Here is a 9,669-nt window from a genome sequence, read left to right on the forward strand (position 1 = left end):
ATGTTATTGTAATTCATACATATTGTTAGGTGCATATATATAAGTTCAGAATTAACATATCTTCCTGATGAATTGCTCCTTTTATCATAGTATAACAACCCTTTTAAAAAAATAGCAATTCTTCCTTCCACCCAGTTGTCTATTTTGTCTGCTGTCAGTCTCACCTGATTAGCTGGCCCAGCCCCATCATTCTGTTTTTCTACTTCTTGTGTTTTACATTGTGTCCTTTCTTCTCCTTTCTCATTGGATAAATGATGTTTTCAATATCTTCTTTTATTCCTCTTTGATTATTATTGTATAGTGAGATACCTTCACTTTTTATACTGAAAGTAGATAAATTTGTAATGTTCATATATGACATGCAAAGTATAAAGATAAATAGTATCTTTACTCTCCTCTCAGACAATATCTCAATGTAGAATGCATTCACTCCAGTCTCCTCTGCACTCTACCCACACATCATTGCTTCTGAAATTCATCCTGCTTTTAAGCTTTTGCGTCCCCAAATTAAGCATTTTTATTATGGGGATTGTTGATTTTTTTTTTAGAGTTGATGCTAATATAGTTGAGCCCGTATGTTTGCCCATTTTTTTGTTGTTGTTGTTCTACCTTGTTTCTTGCATCTGAGACCTTCCTTCTAAGGTCAATATTTTTCTGTGGTGAAAATTTGATAGTTATATTATAAAATGTCACAGTAATTATCTGGAAATGTCTTTATCTTGTCCTCCTTTTTAAGTGACATTTTGGCTTAGTTGAGTTTATGTTGCGAGTTATTTTCCACTTTGAAGACATTATATTGCTGTCTTCTGGACTCTGTTGTTGCCATAGATAACACACTCCTGGTAGTCTAATTCTTGTTTGTTTATAGATTATCTGTCTTTTTCTATCTGGTTGCTTTTGTTAATAAGATGTTCTCTCTATTTTTGTGTTGTGCAATATTTCTTTCATATGCATTAAACTTGTATTTACTATGTAGGAACTGTGTTGTTTCCTGTCTTTCATGAATTCTGTAAGCTACTTGGACATATCACTTCCGATAGGCCCTTTCCCCTCCTGTCTACTCTCTTCTCAGGAACTACTTTTAGACCTGTGTCAACCCTGATCCTTGTATCCCTGTAGATCTTAAACTCTCTACCATATTTTCCATTTTTGGTTCTCTCCATCTATATCTGGATAATTTATATATTCTGTCAAGTTGTTTTTCTACTACATGAAGTTCTCAGTTGCAATAATACTTCTGTTATTGCTTCTGCAGATAGATTGTTTCAGATAGATTTTGTTTTCCTTGTGCATTTTGTAATGTTCTGCTAGAGAGTTTGTCTCTAGAGGTGCTTGTTTATTTTCCTGTGAGAATCCTGTGTGTTGGGTCCTGGTCCTTGGAAGCAGACATGTGGGATGGAGATGAGGATTCATGGATAGTGCTTCCTAAGGAAGTGCTTTGGAGAAACTGGCAGGGGAGTGGGGGGAAACTGGACAGAGATGGGGAGGAAGCCAAGCAAGGGTGAGATCTCAGGCCAAATCCCACAGAGAGTGAGCTCAGGCTGATTCTTCCTGGTACTCTGGAGTTTATGCTTTCTTGAAACTGAGGCAAGGGAGCTGATGGAAAGTGTGGGGCCGGGGGACATGTCTTGGAGGGCATTTGGAAGAAAAAGGAGATTCAGTAGGTCCTGGCTGTTGGATGGGAATGCACATCAAAGAAGGAGCCCTCTGTCCTCACTCAATGGTAAAAATGGTCCCATGAGACCTGGATGAAGTAGTAGACATTGACATGACCACTACAATAATTCCCCAAGGTGATCTTGCATTTGATCCTGCCAAGCACGAAAGAGTACAACTGGCAGAAGACCAATAGTTGTGTTTGTTTCTCAGCTTGGCGATTCTCTGATACCACGTGAGTTTCTATTCTTAACCTGTGAAAAATGTGGGCCAAAGGAGCTGAGTTCTCATTTAAGACTTGTTTTCACCCAAAGTGCAAGCCAAGGTAAGCCTGCAGGTCAGGTCCCTGGACTGCTGAACTATTTTTCTTCCTTCCTAGTTTCTCTTTATATTAAGGGTACAGCTCTTCCAGGAAAGGCCTTTAAGCAAGGTTTCAGTTCCAAACCCTAATCCCTTGTCCTGTGCAAACATTAAAATCCAATCTAGAGCCGGGCGTGGTGGCTCACGCCTGTAATCCTAGCACTCTGAGAGGTTGAGGTGGGTGGATTGCTCGAGGTCAGGAGTTCGAAATCACCCTGAGCGAGATCCCATCTCTACTAAAAATAGAAAGAAATTAATTGACCAACTAAAAATATATAGAGAAAAAATTAGCCGGGCATGGTGGTGCATGCCGTAGTCCCAGCTACTCAGGAGGCTGAGGCAGGAGGATTGCTTGAGCCCAGGAGTTTGAGGTTGCTGTGAGCTAGGCTGATGCCACGACACTCACTCTAACCTGGGCAACAAAGTGAGACTCTGTCTAAAAAAAAAAAAAATCCAATCTAGGTGTTAGCTGGTTTAATTAGCCCCTGACATCCCTCCCATACCATCCTTTAGGGCTGCCTCAGTGTAAACTCCATGTGTATATCTCTTTGATTCTGACATCTAGATATTTCCTTTTCTTTTTGCTCAGCTATGCATCAATCTTTTTTATGAATCCAGATTTTTCTAAGAGTTTTAGTGTGCAAGATTTTTCACATAAGATTGTTTAGCATCTTATAGAAACCAGGAGTCCTTCTGCAACTTTTGCCTGTCCATTTCATTGTGAGTACATAAGCATCTTGAGGATAGGTACTGTGTGTTTTGCTCTCCATAACCTGAGCCAACTGAGCTGTAAACCTTTGACAAATATTTGTTAAATAAATAAATGGCTAAGAAAAGATCTATTTTGAGAACGCAAACACTATTTATTTGATAGTTCATATTTGAGACCCCACATTTTTAAGTGTATGCATGCAAAAGAATAATGCAGGGTATATGTTAGTAATAGGGACAGAGTGTCTTGTATAGACTAAGAACTCAGCGCTCATTATTATTTCTCAGTCACTAGTTTAAAAGTGAGTTAAAGATAAAAAATGTCTTGGTACTTTACTGTATACATTTATTACTAAAGATATCCATTCTTTAATAAACTCCTTTGTCATCAGCATGTTAGTTTATTTATTTATTTATTTATTGAGGCAGAGTCTCACTCTGCTGCCCTGACTAGAGTCCCGTGGCATTGGCCTGGCTCTCAGCAACCTCAAACTCCTGGGCTCAAGCGATCCTTCTGTCTCAGCCTCCTGAGTAGCTGGGACTACAGGCATGCACCACCATGCCCGGCTAATTTTTTTTTTTTTTTTTGATAGAGACAGGCTCTCACTCTTGCTCAGGCTGGTCTGGAACTCCTGACTTCAAACGATCCGCCTGCCTCTGCCTCCCAGAGTGCTAGGATTACAGGCGTGAGCCACCATGCCTGGCCAGCATGTTAATTTAAATATTCTAATAGAGTAATTGCGTACTTCAGAATCGATGCTGTTGTAGTAACAGCCCCTGGCATGGTTTGGATACTTGGCCCCTCCAAATCTCAGGTTGAAATTTGATCCCTAGTGTTGAAACGTGGGGCCTGGTGGGAGGTGTTTGAGTCCTGAGAGCTTGGTGCCCTCCCTGTGACAATGGGTGAGTTCTGGCTTTATTCGTTCACTCCAGAGCTGGCTGTTTAAAGCCTGGCACCTCCTCCTCCCTCTCCTGCTCCTTCTCTCGCCTGGTGACTCGCCTGCTCCTCCTTTGCTTTACCCTTGGATTGGAAGCCCCCCGAAGCACTCACAAGAAGTAGATGCTGCTGCGATGCTTCCTGTACAGTCTGCAGAAACACCGGAAGCTGAATAAACTTCCGTTCTCTATAAATTACCCCAGCCTCAGGCATTTCTCTGCAGCAGTGCAAAATGAACTGAGGCAGCCCCATTTCAGAAATTTTGGTCTAAAACCTGAAATGGTTTTTACTCCTTTTCCATAATATCTCACGTCTCAATAAAACGTGAGAGTCTAACGCAGAGAGTTTGAAAGAGAGGAGCTCATTATTTTGGTGTTCATGGAATTTAATAGTCTTTGACAACAGTGACTATTACTGACTGTAGCGAAACCATAAGAGCTTCAGTGACATCGACTGTCATGGAGTCATGAGACTCCAAGAGTCATATCATGAGTCATGTTATTCTATTCTCATAAGCCCTCCTTTTCCGTCTCTCATCTCCACTTTCATTGCTATTACTTTGGTCTATGAAAACCAAGCCACAGCCTCATGGCTGTCAGATGTCTTTCCCTCTACCAGGTCTGTATCCCAGCATCCAAGCTGCAGATCGTTATCAGCTTAATCAACCTAAAATGCAGTTTTAATTATGTCTTTCCTTTGTTTGGACATTTTCAATTATTTTCCTATTTCCTAATGAAATAATTAACTTATTAATCTGCTGTTTAAAATTCTCCTTGGTTTAGATCCAACCTATTTCCTTTCCATCTTTTCTATTTCTCTTCAGCTTCTCCCTGCACTCTGGTCAAACTAAATCTCTTACTGTTTTGATTCTATTACAGATCCTCTACCCTTGCTTACATTCGTTCTTTTGTCTCGAATGCTCTTAGCTTAATCAAATGTTTCAGTGATGCTCAGCTTGGTAATGGTGGGAGCTGAATAAATACTTGTGGTATCTACCATTTATTGATTTAAGTGCAAATCCTGAACAATTTGTGATCCTTGGTCAATTTGCCTAGCATTTGAATGATACTGTGATGTCACTGAAGCTCCTATGGTTTTGTTAAATTCAATGATAGTCACTGTCACAAAAGAAGGTTAAATGCCACTAACACCAAAATAATGAGCTCTTTTTTAAAATTTTCTCTACATTAAAAAAAGCACAGGGAATTATGATTTTATGGCCATACATGTTTGCACACTCGTCTGGTTAGAGACATTGGGCTTTGTCTGTGAAAGGGCTCTTCTTATTATTATTTTTGTTTTCTGTTTACTTAATCCTTCAATTTCGGATCTTTTGTCTGTTCTCTCTCTCAGATGAGTCTTTTGTGGGAGGGACTTCAAATTCAAACTAGAAATCCCTTTAGCCTTGGTTTGGACTCTGGCAGTTTTGAGTGAACACTAAATGGTCCCAAGTGTTGAGATCAGTGCTGAAGGAAAACTGGAGAGAGGGTTTAGAGGACACTGTGAGATCAAAGAGTTCTGGGAACTAAAGTGGAGAAAAGTTGATATCCTTCAGAAGGATAAACAGGAAGAACATATCACCACTATAGCCAGAAGATGAGGTGAACGTGTTTGTGTGCTCTGTGGCCTACAGATGTATTTTATTTCAGTAGCGTGAGAAGAATTGCTAGGGAAAGTCTCTTTTACACTCTTTTTTCCTAGGGAATAATATGTGGTTTCTAGGATAGTTGGAGAACAATGGAAATACAACTACATTCAGTTTTCATTTTATTAAAAAAAACCCTGAAAATCCCCATATGCTGAATGAATGATGGAAAAGGAGACTAAAGTCTTGAATTCTGATTTTTTCCCCCTGTAATGCTATCCTAGAAGTACTGACACAATACTGACCCTTCTAATGGTAAGTGAAAATTAACATTGTCCTATATGCTAATAGCCCAAATAAAGCTCTGTGATATGCATCTAGGCTTCAAGCAAGTAAAACTTTTAACAAATGATTCAAATGCAAACTGTGGGACTCATACGGAACTCTTCAAGCTATAGTTCCCAAACATTAAGAATTATTTTGACTTTCTTAAATGCAAGTAGCTGGGCTGAAAATATTCGAGGTTGGTAATAGTATAATTCATAACAAAATTAAACAGAGCGAGATCATATGACTCTTTATAGGAAGTGTTATAGGCTGATTCTTCCCAGTTTGGGCAGCAGATTTATAGCAGTAATGGCCATGTGGGTTCCACCATTCTCCTAGAAAGAGTTCTTTAACATTTTATAAAGGCAGGAAAGGGTTTTTTTTGAGAATAACTCTATTCACACTGTCAATGATAGTTGTATTCAATTTCTTATAGAGATAGTTAAATATGTTATAAAAATTGTCAGCTATTCAGTTCATTTCTGATATGAATTTCCCTTTCCCCAGGAATTGGAGAAAACTCTTTAGCAAATGCTGCAGGGATCTCAGCTTGCATCTATGTGAGCCATGACTTTCCTAAAATACAAGAATATCTGCATAAATTTGGAAGACTACAGGGGCCAGCACAACAAGGGTAAGTTTTTCTACTAATAAAGAACTCATTCTAAGGAAAGAGAAAGCAGAAATTCAGAAGTTTGATCAAGTCAATATGTTATTCTTAGAAGGAGGCGTATTTGAAATTGTCACTGAGACTACCAATCAGACCAGCCACTCTCAATCTGAGAGCAAGGGAGCTGCAATACAAAGTGAGCAAAATCTCAAAAAGCTGCAACTTCCATGAGACATCAAGTCCTCTTGGAAGTAACAATATTGGTGACACAGGAGAGAATGTTAGCAAAAATGTTGACGATAGTTGCATTGTTTATGTGGATAGTGATGAAATGCTGGCTTCAGTGCCTTCTAGTCTCTGGATATAAGGCATCAGAGCAGAACCTTTGACTAGAAATCAGACACTGGGGTCTTGGGCTACTTAGGGTCATCAGCAGTACTCCTGTGGAGCAGTATTGTTAATGGGAAACAATGGCATAACTGCCACTCTTAACTTAGTTACAATTAGACATATTATCTTGTTTATCTAGACCAGGAGATAAGAAAATTGGTAGGTTTCCCCTTGGTAGTCAACAGAATGTTATTAGAACTCATGTGAGACACCCACTGGATATTCTTGAATGTATTCGGGAAGAAATTTTGGGGTTTACATTGCTTGAGAAGTAAGTAGAATTATAGCCTTCCCCCACCTTTTTTCTTAAATAGTTGTTTTTGTAACGTTGCTCTTGAATCTAAACTACTATGTCCCAGGAAATGTAGGTTACATATGTAGGGTCAGAAGAATGATCTCTGCTCTGCTTTACCTTGAGTTATCCAAGCTCTTCTACTCTTCTGCATATCTGTGGCAGACACTGAGATGTGCTGCTCAGAGTCCTCTTCTGAAGGACTTCTTGCTACCCAGCCATGAGGAGTGCAGTAGCTGACAGTCTCCTGCAGTTGTCTCTCTTAGGATCTGCCTCAGCCTTCAAATAGAGATTAAGTTCTTCTTAGCATGCACCTGCAGCCAATGACTGAGCAAAGAAGTGCTATAAGGTGGTACAAGCAAGGGCTTTGCTCTGGACAATCTTAGCTCTGGAGCTCCCTGCTGGGCTGGCAGAAATCTTATCAGGTTCATGTCATAGTTTAGCTGCTCCCAATCCTACTTTCTCCTCTTTCCTTTTAAGATGTTGCACCCCAATAAATCGTTTGCACTCTTAACTCGTCTTGGCATCTGCTTCCTAGAGAGTCCAACAGGAAGGGTATCCACTGTGCTCATTCCCTACAGTTCTGTGTTATGATATTCCCTGCAAGACAATATCCTTCTGCTCTAGGACCCTCATTTTAAATTATTTCTTATGCAGACAGTCAAGTTGATACTGTGAAAAGAGACTCAATTTTGGATTCAAACTGTTCTGGGTTTAAATGCCAACTCGACATTATATTAGCAATATGAACTTGATTAAGTTGTTAAATTCTATGAGCCCCAGTTTTCTCACCTTTCCAGTGTGGTCCTGAGCTAGAAACAGATGCCCCATTGGACAGAATCATAGATCCATATAATTGCCACACAACACCGTTAAACATCTTCCCTAACAGTTCCAGCGAGAGATCTCGTTTCATGCTCACTGTGGACTTCGTGGATTTACAGTTATATATACTTTGTTTCCTTTTCATTTATAAGAAGAATTTACTACCACTAGGTATAAACCACATGAAAAGATTTCTTCTTTTTCCTTTTAGAAAGAAATTTCCAGCCCTGTTAAATTTATTTGCACATTTTCCCCTTTCCCCCAGCGCCTCTCTGGTTGCACTGCGCTCACTTGCTTCCAGGGAGGTTGCTCCTGCTAAGCTAGCACCCTCCTCATTTCCCTCCAGCTGCCACCATGATTATCTACCTGGACCTCTTTAGCCATGATGAGACACGCTCTGGCATTTATAAGATCTGGGGGATTGAGGATGGGCTGTGGAGGATGGTCACCAGGACAGAGGGTGGCATTGATGAGTCACTCACTCATGGGTGGCAATGCTTCTGCTGAAGGTCCTGAGGGCTAACGTTCAGAAAGTGCAGTAGTCACTGGTGTTGATATTGTCATGTCCCATCCCATGAAGGAAACCAGCTTCACGAAAGAAGCCTCCAAGAAGTACATCAAAAATTACATGAAGGCTGGGCGTGGTGGCTCACGCCTGCAATCCTAGCTCTCTGGGAGGCCGAGGCGGGCGGATTGTTCGAGGTCAGGAGTTCGAAACCAGCCTGAGCAAGAGCGAGACCCTGTCTCTACTATAAATAGAAAGAAATTAATTGGCCAAATAATATATATAGAAAAAATTAGCCAGGCATGGTGGCCCATGCCTGTAGTCCCAGCCACTTGGGAGGCTGAGGCAGAAGGATTGCTTGAGCCCAGGAGTTTGAGGTTGCTGTGAGCTAGGCTGACGCCACGGCACTCATTCTAGCCTAGGCAACAAAGTGAGACTCTGTCTCAAAACAAAACAAAACAAAACAAAACAAACAAAAAAAAATTACATGAAGTCGATCAAACACAAACTTGAAGACAGACCAGAAAGAGTAAAAGCCTTTTATAACAAGAGCTGTAGAACAAATCAAGCACATCCTTGCTAATTTCAAAAACTACCCATTTTCTGTTGGTGAAAACATGCATCCAGATGGCATGGTGGCCCTGCAGGACTACAGTGAAGATGGTGGGACCCCACATATGACTTTCTTTAAGGATGGTTTAGACATGGAAAAATGTTAACAAATTTTGCAGTTACTTTGGATCTATCACCTATCCCATAACTGGTTGCTGCTTGGCAGCTACCCAGCACCAGGACTAAGACAAGTGGGACTGATGTCATCTCTAGCTCTTCGCTTATTTTGACTTTGATTTATTTGGAGCGGAGGCATTGTTGTTAAGAAAAAGAATGCCACGTAGGTTATCTAGAAATAAAGCACATTAAAACTCATTTGGAAGAATGTCTCTCAGTTTCATATATAGTTAACCTAAATCTATCCTGTAGTGTTCCCGGAGAACCAGGAGATTTTCACTACGAGAAAGCATGAGACTGTCTTCAGACAACTTCTACAGAGAAAACTACATCTAGGACTGGAACATAAACCAAAAGTCTTAATTCTGAGTTGAAGTGTCAACATTTGAAGTGGATCCCTATACATTTCATCGCCAACAAACAGAAATAGTTAACTCAGGAAGAGAGTACCAAAAGAATATGAAGAGTTGAAACTAATAGAGTTGAAAAAAAAGTTTTATATGTTTTCCTATCCTTTGACTAAACTTCTTTGTTATTGCTTTTTATTTATTAATGAGGAGAGGTATTAGATCTGGGCCTTTATAATTAATAGACCGTTTTTTAGACGTAGATTCTGTCCATTGTGCTATTTACTGTTTTTCAAAAGAGAGGTCCCACTCCTTTTAACTTCCTCTTTGTCTTTCAAAATAATTACTTGAAATCTTTTCCCTGGTGTTTTTCCTTAGAAACAAAAAATTGGGGG

General features: G+C 40.0%; 1 pseudogene; it reads left to right on the forward strand.

Annotated features, from left to right (window-relative positions):
• Window positions 1–8,047: 8,047 nt before the first annotated feature.
• LOC105882793 (translationally-controlled tumor protein-like) lies at window positions 8,048–8,917 on the forward strand (annotated as a pseudogene).
• Window positions 8,918–9,669: the final 752 nt, after the last annotated feature.

This window comes from Microcebus murinus, chromosome 10 (genome assembly GCF_040939455.1).
Source record: "Microcebus murinus isolate Inina chromosome 10, M.murinus_Inina_mat1.0, whole genome shotgun sequence".
Taxonomy (NCBI): domain Eukaryota; kingdom Metazoa; phylum Chordata; class Mammalia; order Primates; family Cheirogaleidae; genus Microcebus; species Microcebus murinus.